We start from the raw sequence: 15,841 nt of genomic DNA, 5'->3' as shown, positions 1-15,841 counted from the left end.
AATATTGAAAAAAAAAAAAGATACCCAGCAGTTCCATCAACTCAGAGCTGGCAGAAACCAGTGGGATCCAGGTACACACATCTACTGTTTGGAGAAGTATGGCTAGAATTGATCTTCACAGAAAAATTGCAGCTGAAAAGTCATACCGTTGATGTGGAAACAAGGCCAAGTGACTCAACTATGCAAGAAAACATAGGAACTGGGGTGCAGAACAATTGCAGCAGGTCCTCTGGATTGATTAGTCAAAATTATAAATATTTGGGCTGTAACAGAAAGCAAAATGAGTGTCTGCAGGGAACAGTGAAGCACGGTGGAGGTTCCTTTTATGTTTGGGGATGCATTTCAGCAAATGGAGTTGGGGATTGGGTCAGGATTAATGGTGTCCTCAATGCTGAGAAATACAGATACTTATCCATCATGCAGTACCATCAAGGAGACATCTGATCTAATCCAAATTTATTCTGCAGCAGGACAACGACTCCAAATATCTATCTTCAGCGTAAAGAACAAGGACTCCTGGAAGTTATGTTATGGCCCCTGATTTCAACATCATGGAGTCTGTCTAGGATTACACGAAGAGATGGAAGGGTCTGAGCAAGCATACATCCATAGATCTGTGGTTAGTTCTTCAAGATGTTTGGAACAACTTCCCTTCTCATCTCATTCAAAATCTGTGTGCAAGTGTACCTAGAAGAATTTATGCTGTTTTAAAGGCAAAGGTTGGTTGCAACAAATATTGATTGGATTTAGATTTCTCTTTTGTTTGTTCACTTTGCACTATTTTTAAAGCATTCTTACTTTGCAGCATTTTTTCCACACCTGCCTAAAACTTTTGCACCACAATGTTGGTGTCTATTAGGGATGAGCGAATCGACTTCGGATGAAACATCCTAAGTCGATTCGCATAATACTTTGAATACTGTATGGCGCTAGCTCTCCGTACAGTATCAGAATGTATTGGCTCCGATGAGCCGAAGTTATTAATTCTCGCGAGACTTCGCATAATAACTTCATAAATTAATTTCTACTGTAAAAAACTATTTCCCGAACTCGATTCCCTCATCCCTAGTGTCTATGATGCTGTGAGAGTGGGTCAGTTAAACCTGTGGTTCAACTGTGATACACCGAATAATCCGGACGTGAGCCTGCCACCGAGGTTTACTCCCCTGAGTTTTAAAGATGGATCTAAATAAGAGATTTTGATTTTTAACTCCCCTAACATTCCTTTATTGTTATCCTGAAAGTTGTCCATGCGACATTGTTTTCACACCAGCCTGCAACTGTTCGGGCTGTGAAACACATGTATAATATACTTTTGGTGAGGAGAAAAAAAAGCAATAAAAATAAAAATTTATACAACTTTTTAATTTATTGAGGTTTTCGTTATGTTATTTAGAATGATTGTTCATCCCCCATACAATTTCCTTACTGGCAGCACATCCCTGTTTACACTGCTTTCATCAGGTGATTAGCAGCACCTTTACGTGGGACAATGATCAGCAACAAGCATTCATACAAACGCTTATCCTCAGGCCATGTAAAAGGGCCTCTAAATAAAGATCATCATCATGTTTCCTTGATATAGCAAAACCTAATTAAAAAGTAGCATTAATTTAAAAAACCTACACCAAAAGTGCTTGCGTGAAGTTACCAATAGGCTGCCCCCCCTGTACCATTGGTTCCCCTGCAGGTACTGTGTTTTTGTAGCAGTGTTGGTTGCTATTCAATCCTATTCTTTTAGCGCAAGTATGAATCTCCCAGTAACTATGCTGACATATCCACAGAGCCCTTAGACCCAAGAGATGCCAAATTAGTGTAAGAAGAGGCTGTGGCACTCTGTGACCACTAAGGCCTCTTCCTAGGCCATGTGAAGTCACTTTTATTAGTCCCATTCAAGTGACTGAACTGCAATACAGAGCAAAGCTGTTATACGACAGGGGTAAGCTGCGAGGAGGCCACGGCTGATCAGCAGGAGTGCCAAGAATATGAACCAGTGCCAATCTCATATTGATCACCTATCCTGAGGTCATCAGTATATAAATCCCGAAGAACCCCTTTAAATGCGTAGTCTGCAATTCTTTCCTATATAATAAGCCATCATGTAATGTAAATAGAGCCATAAACACCATGAAATGTTTACCAAGCCCTTTAGGTTCGTTCCTATATATATATATATATATATAAGATGCCCTCTCCCACAATGCCTCCTTGTGTTTAAAAGAATAGACTCCGACAAATAGTGGATGCCCAAAAAAAAGAATTTATTAGGGAGGGTATACTTGTGCTGCCTCCGGACTCAAGGAAAGTAAAATCCCGGTATTTTTCCTTTCCCGTTTCGTCCTCCGGCAGCACAGAATGGGATTTTTATAGATCTCAAAGGGGGGGGGGGGGTTTCAGAAAGAGCTGCCGACAATACTCCAGTGCCAAAGGCTGAGCTCCTAGCGTTGATGTCCAGACAGTAGTGTTTCACGAAGGTGAGAGATGAAGACCAAGATGCCGCATTACAAATCTCTTCTATCGGAACCTGCGCCATCTCTGCCCAGGAAGTGGCTGTGGCTCTGGTGGAGTGCGCTCTGATGGGGAAAGGAGGAGGTATGGCCTCCAGAGAATAAGCTTCCAGAATCATGGACTTTATCCATCTTGCAAGGGTATCTTTGGAAGGAGAGAGTCCTTTCCTTGGGCCAGAGAAAAGAATAAACAGGTTTTCACTGCTTCTGAATTCTCCTGTTCTTTGGAGATAGATCTCTAACGCTCTCTTCACATCCAAGGTATGGCAGAGACTCTGTTGTTCATCAAGAGGCTCCGGACAGAATACAGGAAGGAATGCTTCCCTGTTTTTGTTTACTGAAGACAGGACCTTGGGTATGAAGAATGGCATGGTGCGGAGCAGAATTCCATCCGGAAGGAAACGCAAGTATGGAAACTTGGACGATAAGGCTTGGAGTTCCCCCAGTCTTTTTGCAGAAGTGATGGTTGTGAGAAAGAGTGCTTTGTAAGAGAGCCACTTGAGGTCAGCCTCTTCCAATGGTTCAAATGGAGAAAGGGTCAGTCTTTTCAGAACCAAGGAAAGATCCCAGACTGGAAACGGATCCCTATGCGTAGGATTAAGTCTTCTGACCGCTTTAAAAAATCTCACGATCAACGGATGATGGAGGTATTTATTCTCAGTCATGGAATTAATAGCGGTCATATGTGATCTTAGGGTATTGGGCTTTAGCCCTTTCTGGAATCCATCTTGGAGAAACTGAAGGATGGAGGAAACATAAATATTTTCATGGCCAGTCTCCGACATCCAGGACATAAACCTTCTCCAGATTTTTTAAAGCGGTCAGAAGACTTAATCCTACGCATAGGGATCCGTTTCCGGTCTGGAATCTTTCCTTGGTTCTGAAAAGACTGACCCTTTCTCCATTTGAACCATTGGAAGAGGCTGACCTCAAGTGGCTCTCTTACAAAGCACTCTTTCTAACAGCCATCACTTCTGCAAAAAGACTGGGGGAACTCCAAGCCTTATCGTCCAAGTTTCCATACTTGCATTTCCTTCCGGATGGAATTCTGCTCCACACCATGCCATTCTTCATACCCAAGGTCCCGTCTTCAGTAAACAAAAACAGGGAAGCATTCCTTCCTGTATTCTGTCCGGAGCCTCTTGATGAACAACAGAGTCTTTGCCACACCTTGGATGTGAAGAGAGCATTAGAGATCTACAGTTGCAAGAAAAAGTATGTGAACCCTTTGGAATGATATGGATTTCTGCACAAATTGGTCATAAAATGTGATCTGATCTTCATCGAAGTCACAACAATAGACAATCACAGTCTGCGTAAACTAATAACACACAAAGAATTAAATGTTACCATGTTTTTATTGAACACACCATGTAAACATTCACAGTGCAGGTGGAAAAGGTATATGAACCCCTAGACTAATGACATCTCCAAGAGCTAATTGGAGTGAGGTGTCAGCCAACTGGAGTCCTATCAATGAGATTAGATTGGAGGTGTTGGTTACAGCTGCCCTGCCCTATAAAAAACACACACCAGTTCTGGGTTTGCCTTTCACAAGAAGCATTGCCTGATGTGAATAATGCCTCCCACAAAAGAGCTCTCAGAAGACCTACGATTAAGAATTGTTGACTTGCATAAAGCTGGAAAGGGTTATAAAAGGATCTTCAAAAGCCTTGCTGTTCATCAGTCCACAGTAAGACAAATTGTCTATAAATGGAGAAAGTTCAGCACTGCTGCTACTCTCCCTAGGAGTGGCCGTCCTGTAAAGATGACTGCAAGAGCACAGCGCAGACTGCTCAATGAGGTGAAGAATCCTAGAGTGTCAGCTAAAGACTTACAAGAGTCTCTGGCATATGCTAACATCCCTGTTAGCGAATCTACGATACGTAAAACACTAAACAAGAATGGATTTCATGGGAGGATACCACAGAGGAAGCCACTGCTGTCCAAAAAAAAAACATTGCTGCACGTTTACAGTTTGCACAAGAGCACCTGGATGTTCCACAGCAGTACTGGCAAAAATATTCTGTGGACAGATGAAACCAAAGTTGAGTTGTTTGGAAGAAACACACAACACTATGTGTGGAGAAAAAGAGGCACAGCACACCAACATCAAAACCTCATCCCAACTGTGAAGTATGGTGGTGGGGGCATCATGGTTTTGGGGCTGCTTTGCTGCATCAGGGCCTGGACGGATTGCTATCATCGAAAGAAAAATGAATTCCCAAGTTTATCAAGACATTTAGCAGGAGAACTTAAGGCCATCTGTCCACCAGCTGAAGCTCAACAGAAGATGGGTGTTGCAACAGGACAACGACCCAAAGTATAGAAGTAAATCAACAACAGAATGGCTTAAACATAAGAAAATACGCCTTCTGGAGTGGCTCAGTCAGAGTCCTGACCTCAACCCGATTGAGATGCTGTGGCATGAACTCAAGAAAGCGATTCACACCAGACATCCCAAGAATATTGCTGAACTGAAAAAGTCTGATCTGCAAGTACAGGAAACGTTTGGTTGAAGTTATTGCTGCCAAAGGAGGTTCAACCAGTTATTAAAACCAAGGGTTCACATACTTTTTCCACCTGCACTGTGAATGTTTACATGGTGTGTTCAATAAAAACATGGTAACATTTAATTCTTTGTGTATTAGTTTAAGCAGACTGTGATTGTCTATTGTTGCGACTTAGATGAAGATCAGATCACATTGTATGACCAATTTGTGCAGAAATCCATATCATTCCAAAGGGTTCACATACTTTTTCTTGCAACTATATATATACAGTGGGGGAAATAATTATTTGACCCCTCACTGATTTTGTAAGTTTGTCCAATGACAAAGAAATGAAAAGTCTCAGAACAGTATCATTTCAATGGTAGGTTTATTGTAACAGTGGCAGATAGCACATCAAAAGGAAAATCGAAAAAATAACTTTAAATAAAAGATAGCAACTGATTTGCATTTCATTGAGTGAAATAAGTATTTGAACCCTCTAACAAAAAAAGACTTAATACTTGGTGGAAAAACCCTTGTTTGCAAGCACAGAGGTCAAACGTTTCTTGTAATTGATGACCAAGTTTGCGCACATTTTAGGAGGAATGTTGGTCCACTCCTCTTTGCAGATCATCTCTAAATCCCTAAGGTTTCGAGGCTGTCTCTGTGCAACTCTGAGCTTGAGCTCCCTCCATAGGTTTTCGATTGGATTAAGGTCCGGAGACTGACTAGGCCACTCCATGACCTTAATGTGCTTCTTCTTGAGCCACTCCTTTGTTGCCTTTGCTGTATGTTTTGGGTCATTGTCGTGCTGGAACACCCATCCACGACCCATTTTCAGTTTCCTGGCAGAGGGAAGGAGGTTGTCGCTCAGGATTTCACGATACATGGCTCCGTCCATTTTCCCGTTTATGCGAATAAGTTGTCCTGTGCCCTTAGCAGAAAAACACCCCCAAAGCAAAATGTTTCCACCCCCATGCTTGACGGTGGGGACGGTGTTTTGGGGGTCATAGGCAGCATTTTTCTTCCTCCAAACACAGCGAGTTGAGTTAATGCCAAAGAGCTCTATTTTGGTCTCATCAGACCACAGCACCTTCTCCCAGTCACTCTCTGAATCATTCAGGTGTTCATTGGCAAACTTCAGACGGGCCTGCACATGTGCCTTCCTGAGCAGGGGGACCTTGCGAGCCCTGCAGGATTTTAATCCATTGCGGTGTAATGTGTTTCCAATGGTTTTCTTGGTGACTGTGGTCCCTGCTAATTTGAGGTCATTAACTAACTCCTCCCGTGTAGTTCTAGGATGCTTTTTCACCTTTCTCAGAACCATTGACACCCCACGAGGTGAGATCTTGCGTGGAGCCCCAGAGCGAGGTCGATTGATGGTCATTTTGTGCTCCTTCCATTTTCGAACAATCGCACCAACAGTTGTCACCTTCTCTCCCAGCTTCTTGCTAATGGTTTTGTAGCCCATTCCAGCCTTGTGCAGGTCTACAATTTTGTCTCTGACATCCTTGGACAGCTCTTTGGTCTTTCCCATGTTGGAGAGTTTGGAGTCTGCTTGATTGATTGATTCTGTGGACAGGTGTCTTTTATACAGGTGACTAGTTAAGACAGGTGTCCTTAATGAGGGTGACTAATTGAGTAGAAGTGTCTAACCACTCTGTGGGAGCCAGAACTCTTAATGGTTGGTAGGGGTTCAAATACTTATTTCACTCAATGAAATGCAAATCAGTTGCTATCTTTTATTTAAAGTTATTTTTTCGATTTTCCTTTTGATGTGCTATCTGCCACTGTTACAATAAACCTACTATTGAAATGATACTGTTCTGAGACTTTTCATTTCTTTGTCATTGGACAAACTTTCAAAATCAGTGAGGGGTCAAATAATTATTTCCCCCACTGTATATATATAATACTCTTACTGGAAGAAAAAAAAAAATACTACACTACAGAAATGTCGGATTGCTGAAAAACTCGGCATGCAGTTATGTCTCAGGCAGATAAGTGATTACAGGTGTAGTCTGACCTATAAAAAGGCTCCCAGAGGCTACTTTTGGATAGTGCAGCTGTTTGTGAGAGATCACTGACTGTTAGATACCTCTAAGATGCACTTGAAAACATTTTGCCTAGTTGAGAGAATGTAAGAGGGGTGTGCATCACTGGACTGGGAGAAGAAGGATAGTCGTTTGGATGAATTGTCCACCATGTAGGGTGTTGGGAGCAGTGTTACTTGAGGACTCGGCCACCAGTAGAGAGGATTGTTTGATATGCCAACAAGCACAAACGTTTCCTGGTTTGTTGTCCATCCAGACACAGTTGGCACCCTTATTACACACCCCTGTCTCTTCCCGGACCATTTCCAGGTGCTCAGCAGAAGGAAATCTGGTGTCACGGTGCCAATTACATTTCCTGCCATTGACAACCAGCAACTGTCACCTTCATTTGCAGTGGTGGTGTGAACGAGAAACATGGACTGGAACCATATTCTTTTGCAACAAATCTAGGTTCTGTTTGGGTTTGAATATTTGAGTCCTTGTGATGAGTGCTCCATCCTGCCTTTGCTGTGGAGTGACAACTGCTGGTTAGGGATGAGCGAACTTCTGTTTTACAAGTTCGATATTCAGGTTTTATTACAATTCCATTACCACGGGCCATAACAGAGTTTTATGACGGAATACCTTTAAAGAGGATGTTTCAAGGGAATTTTCTAGTTTAATTTAATTACTTTCCATGCGGGGTAGCCCCTGCTGATGTTTGATCTAGGGATCCATCACATATGACAGTCGGTCACCCTAGTAGTGATATGAGGGACAGCTCAGCGAAATCTGCAGCCACATGTGTTGTCTCACATGGCAGGGCTTCCAAATGGCATTTTTCATCAGAATAATGCCGTCCACACATACAAAGGGTTTTTCAGGAATGTCTGCACCAGATTGTAACACTTCTGTGGCCTCCCTGGTCACCAGAGCTATCAGCAATCCAGCATTGAGTGGATCAGCTGAGATGACCGCTTCAGCAACCAATGAGTCTGCAGGATGTACAGATCCAGCTGCAACTTCTGTCAGCAAATGTGCTGCAGAATACCATACAGAACCCTTATGCCTGCATGCCCAACCGTATCTCATCTTGTATCCAGGCTAGAGGCAGCCCAACAGGGTCCTAGAGCCCCTTTTTTCTTTAATTGTACAGTTTTCTCCAATAAACTTATCCTATTGCTCTAATATTGTGATAACTTAAATATATCACTAGGGCTCATTCACATGACCGTATGAACGGTTCCACAATTTTGCAGAACGGGTTCGGACCCATTCATTTCAATGGGGCCACAAGAGATGCGAACAGTACACGGTGGCACACATAGTTCCGTTCTGCAGCCCCGCAAAAAAAGACTGATGCATGTCCTGTTCTTGAATAGGCATTTCTATCACAGTGCCGGCTATGTGCGGTCCACAAATTGTGGCACGCACATGGACAGGTATCTGACACTACAGTCGCGTGAATGTACCCTTACACACAAATCTTCATTCGACTCCCACGCTGTGTAATTTTTATTTTTTGTCAGAGGGTACGTAATATATACACAGGAGAGATTTAGTCAAACTGGTATACAGGAAAACTGGCTTAGTTAAAAGGGAACCTGTCACCTGCAAAACTCATATTAAACCAACCACAGTACCTTACAGTATCCCCCAGTGTGTTGCTAATCATGTTCTTCTTTGTGTTTCTTCATACTTGTTAAAAACGTTGTTTTAATGTCTGTTGGCGCTGTCTCCGAGTCAGGCTTGAAGTCAATGGGGCAGCAGTCTCCTTGCTTCAAGTAAAGCTAAGCCCAGCCCTTACCCCTCCTCTCTACAATTAGATGGACATGCTGCCGGGATCGCGCTCTTTTAGCGCATGCGCTGTACGCTTTGTTACAGCGCGATCCTCACTCACCCCCCTACATTTTGCTGACTGCGGATGCGCCGGACAGTTTGATCGCACGCGTACCCGGCCGTCACGCTGTAACAAGCAGCGTACCGCGCATGCACTAGAAGAGCGCGATCCCGGCAGCATGTCAATCTAATTGTAGAGGAGGGGTAAGGGGCGGGCTTAGCTTTATTTGAAGCAAGGAGGCCGCTGCCCCCTTGACTTCAAGCCTGACTCGGAGACAGCGCCAACCGACATTAAAACAAGTATGAAGAAACACAAAGAGGAAAGAACATTATTAGCAACACACTGGGGGATACTGTAAGGTACTGTGGTCGGTTTAATATGAGTTTTGCAGGTGACAGGTTCCCTTTAACCATTACAGCCAATCAGATTCCATCTTTCAATTTTTCAGAGCTCCTCTGGGAATTGAATGGCGAAATCTGATTGCTTGCAATGAGCAACTGAGTCAGTTTTCCTTTACACTAGTTTTATAAATCCCCCCCACAATATAGATTTGGAGACGATGGGGGGCAGCCCTTGTTACTTCCTTATCCCAAGGAAGCCAAGACAAACTAAGTAGGTGGCAGCGGCAACGTTTGCATCTGTGGTTTGTAGATTGTGTAGGGGATGGATATCATTCATGTTCGTTTTGCAACCTGAATGGAAGGCAAATCCGAAATTGACTGACAATAGCTTACGGCCTCATGCACACAACCTTACTTTGCGGTCCGCAAAATACGAACAAAGTCCGTGCTGCATCTCTGTAATTTTGTTTGCGGTCCCATTAGCTTCAATAGGTTTGTAGATTACATTTTGAGGCCAAGTATAGGACGTGTTCTGTCTCTTTCTGGAACAGACACACGGATCATCCATGTGGTTTCCAAAAGCAGTCGCATGTCCATTCCACAAGATAGAACATGTCCTACTCTTGAGCGCAAAACGCAGTGAAGTAAATAGGGCCGCAAAAAAAAATGATGTAACATGGACGTTATCCGTATTTTGTGGACAGCATGCAATCAGTGCACGAGGCCTCACCGCGACAGTCCCATCTGTGTCATGTGCTGCGATGGTGTGTAGGTGACACAGTATAACTTCATCTTGGACCAGCTTTGCAACAAATCAGCTCAATTAGTCATGCAGTATTAAAGGACATGTACAAGAGCACACAGATTTCTCCATATCTTTATTTACTAAGCATATTATGAATATACATACATGCTATAAAAAGTTCTGTACTGGTGGAAAAAGTGTATAGTGTTAATATACAATGGCACATTTTACATGTTTACTTCACATTGCCCCTTCCAATTAACACAATAAAATATTAGAGATGCAAGGTCATGATTAGAACCAGAAAAAAAAAAAAAAAAAAAAAAAAAGTTTACAGAGATTATACCCAGACACTTTGTAGTATAAAATATTAGTGATAACATGCCGGAGTACTGAAATAAGTAAGGAATGCAGCAGCTAAGGTTGAATCACTTAGTTTAAAAAAATGACGCTATGTAAAATAAACTATATTAAGTCAATGATTTGTTTTTTTTTTTCTTATCAAATATAGCAATCAACAGTATTCGTTGTTATTCCTTCCAGGTCCTTCCCTAGACGAACATGTATAGAAAAGCCAAATGCAGCAGAGTTCAACAGGAAAAGCTAGCCTACAAGCGAGAGCATTAAAGGCTTGAGTGATCAAAAAAAAAGATCAGCAATAGCCTTTCTGTTAAATTATACATGATATTCTTCCCGGTATTACTACTAGCAGAACACATTGCTTTACATGGCTGGGACGCTCTTCTACATTCAAGGTATGGCAGGAACAGAGGGAGAATTTACTTGCTGATACATTTATAACTTAAGATATATAAATGATAATTTAAAAAGAATCTGCCATCAACGACTCCCCTATCATCTGTTTGCATAGATAGATTAGCGGGGGGCCTGATTAAAAGGCTGTTTTAGGTATTGTTGATCAGAGACTCCGTTCCCGAGTTGTGATCATTTTTCTTAAAATTCAATTTAGGCATTTGATTGACAGGGCCAGGCAGTGGTAAAGCAGCCAGGGAGGGGCTGGCCACAAAGGAGTGAAGCTTGGGTGCAACAAGAGCAATGGCAACGCCCTCATTGCATTAAAGGACTAATCTGCATATTAAGAAAAACTTAGGAATGGCGCCTCGGATCAACAAAAGAAAAAGCATTTTCATAGGGTAAACCATAGCTATGCAAACTGATGGCTATGTTAGTCGCTAGTGACAGATTCCCTCTAAAGCGCACCTGTATGGAGACACATTAATTAAAGCTAACTTGTAAGATGTGGCTATTACACACTTCCCAGAGCTGCAAGATGAGTCAAGGGCACAAGTCCAATTTATTACAATCTACAAAGCATAATGAAGAAAAGTGTGTCAGATTTATCAAGAAATGTGCCCTATTTATTGGTGCGCTTCTACACCAACCGAGGGAAAGGGGTGTCCAGGGCACTGCACCAGCTAATATGGCACGTGTACCATTGCAATTAATTTGGCCTAAGCTTACACCAATAGGAAATCGTAAAAAAGTGTCCTATGGATCATTCTGCAGACCCCATAGAAATATTGGCTAACAATTTCCCCCAAGTGTGTTGAAATACTACAGCTTTCATGTTTCCTCTTGAAAACTCAGCAAATATGACCAAAAAAAGGCTAAAAGTTAAGACAATAACAGATGCAAACTCCATGCGTTTTCAAGCCTACCATGGTTTTCATTAAGAATGAGAAATCACAAATAATTTGACGACTACTATTCACAATGTGTGGACAACTTTAAGGCGAGGGCCAATATATGAAGAAAGCACCCTAAAATGAAAAATTCTCAGTGCACCACTGGAGTACAGCCTGTGCAGAAATACAATATTAAGGCAGTGATAAAAACTTTGAGGACATTTGGAATGACAGAAACCTGAGAAGAGTGACCCGTAGCATCCTGGATTAGTTGGTGATGCAGTACGGCCTTTTGTTCTATCCAGCACATTCTGTGCTCCTCCTTAAACCATACTAGAATTTCTTTGGAAGACATCAAGGTGAAAGGTATAGTCCACAAGTAAACTGAGCGGGTCATTGGGCATTCCTATATCTACAAGGTCACACGTGATGCCCGAAGTTTTAGTATGAGAGCTGTGTCATGTCACATCGCAGAGAAACCTTGGCGTAAGAAAAATCCAACAAGTCAGTACTGCAACCGATAACCATGTTTAATGATACAAAAATCAAGGGTACAATTTTACAGAAATTTCTCAGAAGTGGTTTCTAAGTAATACTTAAAATTGAGTACATTAACCATTCAATGATCACTCATATCAATATGCACTAAAATGTGTATTTGTAATAGACAGTATTGAAACGCGCTACCCATGACCGACAGACCATAGATGTGGAGGCTACATTGATCCCTGCACACCCAGGCATCCAACCTTAGTGACTACTCGATAAAGAGTTAGGCCTCACAAAGGACTGGTTTTGCATTCGTGTCCAATCCGCATTTTTTTGCAGATAGCACAAGGACCCATTCAATTGTATAGGTCTGCAAAAACACAAGAACAAGTCCTATTCTTGTACATCTTGCAGACGTGAACAGTCATTTCTAGTAAAGAGGAGTGAGGGGGGGGGGGGGGAATGCAGATTGCACATGGCGTTCTGTGGTTTGAGAACACAGTGGTCGTGTGCATGAAGCCTTATACATTGTCGCCCACCTCCAAATCAAACTGCCCAATAGTAAATCTGTCCTAGGTGCCAATAGCAAACAATCAGAGCTCAGCTTTCAGTTCCTACAGGGCTCTGAAAAAAAAATAAAAGCTGAGATCTGATTGGTTACTATGGACAACTAAGACAGATTTACTATTAGGCTGTTTAATTTGGCGATAGTGGAGGTGGGCTACTTTTTCGTGGGCCACCCTGTTGTAATAATAAGAAAAAAAAACAAAAAAAAAAAACAAAAAAAAAAAAACACCATCATGTAGAGAAAGTTAATACAAGCCACTTATACTAATGTACTGTGATTGCCCATATTGCTTCCTTTGTTGGCTGGATTCGTTTTGCTATCACATTATACACTGCTCGTTTGCATGGTTACAGACCACCCTGCAATCCATCAGTGGTCGTGCTTGCACACTATAGGAAAAAGTGCTGGCCTCTCTGGTGGCCGGGACCATAGGACAGTACATCGGCTAGTGCTTATTCCTATAAATGTGTAAGCACGACCACCACTGATGGATTGCAGGGTGGTCTGTAACCATGGAAACGAGCAGTGTATAATGTGATAGAAAAATGAATCCAGCCAACAAAGGAAGCAATATGGGCGATCACAATACATTAGTAAGTGCCTGGTATTAACTTTCTCTACATTATGGCCACTTAGTGAAGTGAGACAACCACTGTAAAAGAATTTCACTCCTTTTAGGCCTCTTTCACACGGACGTCCCGGATTTGCTCCGGATGCGTCGTGTGTGCATTGCGGGAAAACCGCACGAGTAGGCACGCAATTGCAGTCAGTTTTGACTGCGATTGCATTCCTATGTTCAGTTTTTACCGCGTGAGTGCAATGCGTTTTGCACGCGCGTGAAAACAATGAGGTACCCAGACCCGAACTTCTTCACTGAACTTTGGGTTAGGTGTTCTATTCATTTTATTATTTTCCCTTATAACATGGGTATAAGGGAAAATTATAGCACTCTTAAAACAGAATGCTTAAATCGCACGTGGTGAGCGCGATTACGTCAAAGGTCCTTTTGCAGGTCCTGAAAGAAGAAAGATGATGCTGGCTGTGCGATCAATTGGATGAGGAGAGTTTTTTGTTTTTTTAACCCCTCAATCCACATTTTAGTAAGCATTCTCTTTTAAGAATGCCATTATTTTCCCTTATAACCATGTTATAAGGGAAAATACAGTGAATACACTTTAATGGGGTATGGGGTTGCTTTCATCCCTCTCCTCTAGCAACCATGCATGAAAAATTGCACTGCATACGCACTTGCTTGCGATCTTCATGCAGACCCATTCATTTCTATGGGGCCTGCGTTGCGTGAAAAAGGCAGAATATAGAACATGCTGTGATGCGTGAAAATCACCGCTCATCTGCCCAGCCCCATTGAAGTGAACGGGCCCGGATTCAGTGCGGGTGCAATGCGTTCACCTCACACATTGCACTCACACGGAATTCTCGCCCCTGGTGTGAAATGGGCCTTACAGTCCACTTCTGACACTGGCTTCAAATACTGCATGAAATGTCAGGGGGGTGAAACTACTATTTGTCAGTGGATACTTTCCTGCTCAAATTCAGATGCTGAAAACAAATAACTGAGGGTTTGTTACACTGACTATACACAGTCGAGATACCAGTGCATAAATAGCCTGATATATCTCATGTGTTTATACGTAGTAGCAAACATTCAGGGATGCAGATCTGTGTGTGTCCAGACTAGAAGATCTTCTGGGAGCCAATTATAGTAAATCCTGTGAAAACTATTGGGTCTACACAGGTCCTAAGCCTCTGCAGGCAAACTACAACGTTCCTATCCACTGACTGCAAACAGACCTGGAAAAGGCACAAAAACTGGAACCCAAAGTGAAAGCTGCAGAGCTTTTCATGACACAAAGAATAAGCTTTACTTGCATAAAACAGAAAAAAAAAAAAAAAAACCCTCTAAAAAAGTATGTTCCCACAGAAGGAAAGACTTAAATGGCAGATTAGCATGAGCTACATGTGAATTTTGCAATGCATCGAATGAAACCAGAGGCAAATCTGCAGCCTAAATTCACATGCAGGGGATTTAACATGACGCCGCAGGCCAATCGTCTACAACATGTGGGAAGATACCTCGAAGGCTATTGGAAGAGATGGATTAGTAGGGATCTGAATACATACAACTTTGGTTAGTTCATTTATCTGACAGGAGCACCAGTCATTTCAAATATATACAATAGTGTTCTACAATGAAAGTTAGTGTTTTCCATCTCTAATCATTCACGCCATCAGTCTTCATTTGATTTGGTCTGGCACAAAAAAACAACAAAAACAAACAGTGTCAGTATCAGACAACAGACTTTCAGAGGCCCGGTAACTTCTATTACATTACTAGACAGTGCAGTACTTAGTGTGTATTAGTTGGAAGAACATGTGCTCAGTCTGCAAAGTAAGATATTGCATCCATCTGCACATCTTCACTGTGGAGGCTTCATGTAGCCCTTATAGCTGTACATAAACCTGGGCAGGTCTCGCGAGCTAGGCAACAGTGCAGACCTTTTCAGCATCCATTTTTTGGGTTGTATTGTATGGTCTATGAAGGGTGTCAGAGTGATCTAACCGGCTCCAAAGGCCTACATGTCCCTTCCCGACAGAATCTGAAAATGGCAGCATATTCACAAAAAACAGGTCAGTGTCATCAAAACTATGGCAAAAAAACACAACGTCAAACGGAAACAACTGGTATACTCACTATACTGAGGAAGGTGCAGCAAAATGGTCCCACAAATAAAGAACTTGAAATGTAATGGAGTTTTAACCAAGCAAATCATCTCTACAGCACTCATGATTAAAAAGGCCAAACTGGAAAATAGCTCCAAACAAAGCAAGACTACTAAAGCTAAAGCTGACCATACACTTTATATAGGTGTTGGCAGAAAGAGGTATTCCCCCATCCCATACACATGGCTGGGCTGAGTGTGCATGTCTTCTCCATAGGCTGTTACCAGATGCCTCTAGTTGCAATTCAAAGGGAGTCCGTCACCTGTTTTTCACCAATATATCTAAGAGCACTGCTCCATAGAAGACTGCATACACATTTCAAGCATACCTGTGTGTCTGTATTCCATGTCTAGGATAAGCACTTTTATTCTGTTGGAAAACGGCTCCTAAGTGCCCAAAGCAAACCAGACTGAAGACGGGAGGGCTGCTTTAGCTGCT

Source organism: Bufo bufo, chromosome 3, assembly GCF_905171765.1.
Source record: "Bufo bufo chromosome 3, aBufBuf1.1, whole genome shotgun sequence".
In the NCBI taxonomy this organism is placed as follows: Eukaryota; Metazoa; Chordata; class Amphibia; order Anura; family Bufonidae; genus Bufo; species Bufo bufo.
Note: the sequence above shows the minus strand (reverse complement) of the source record.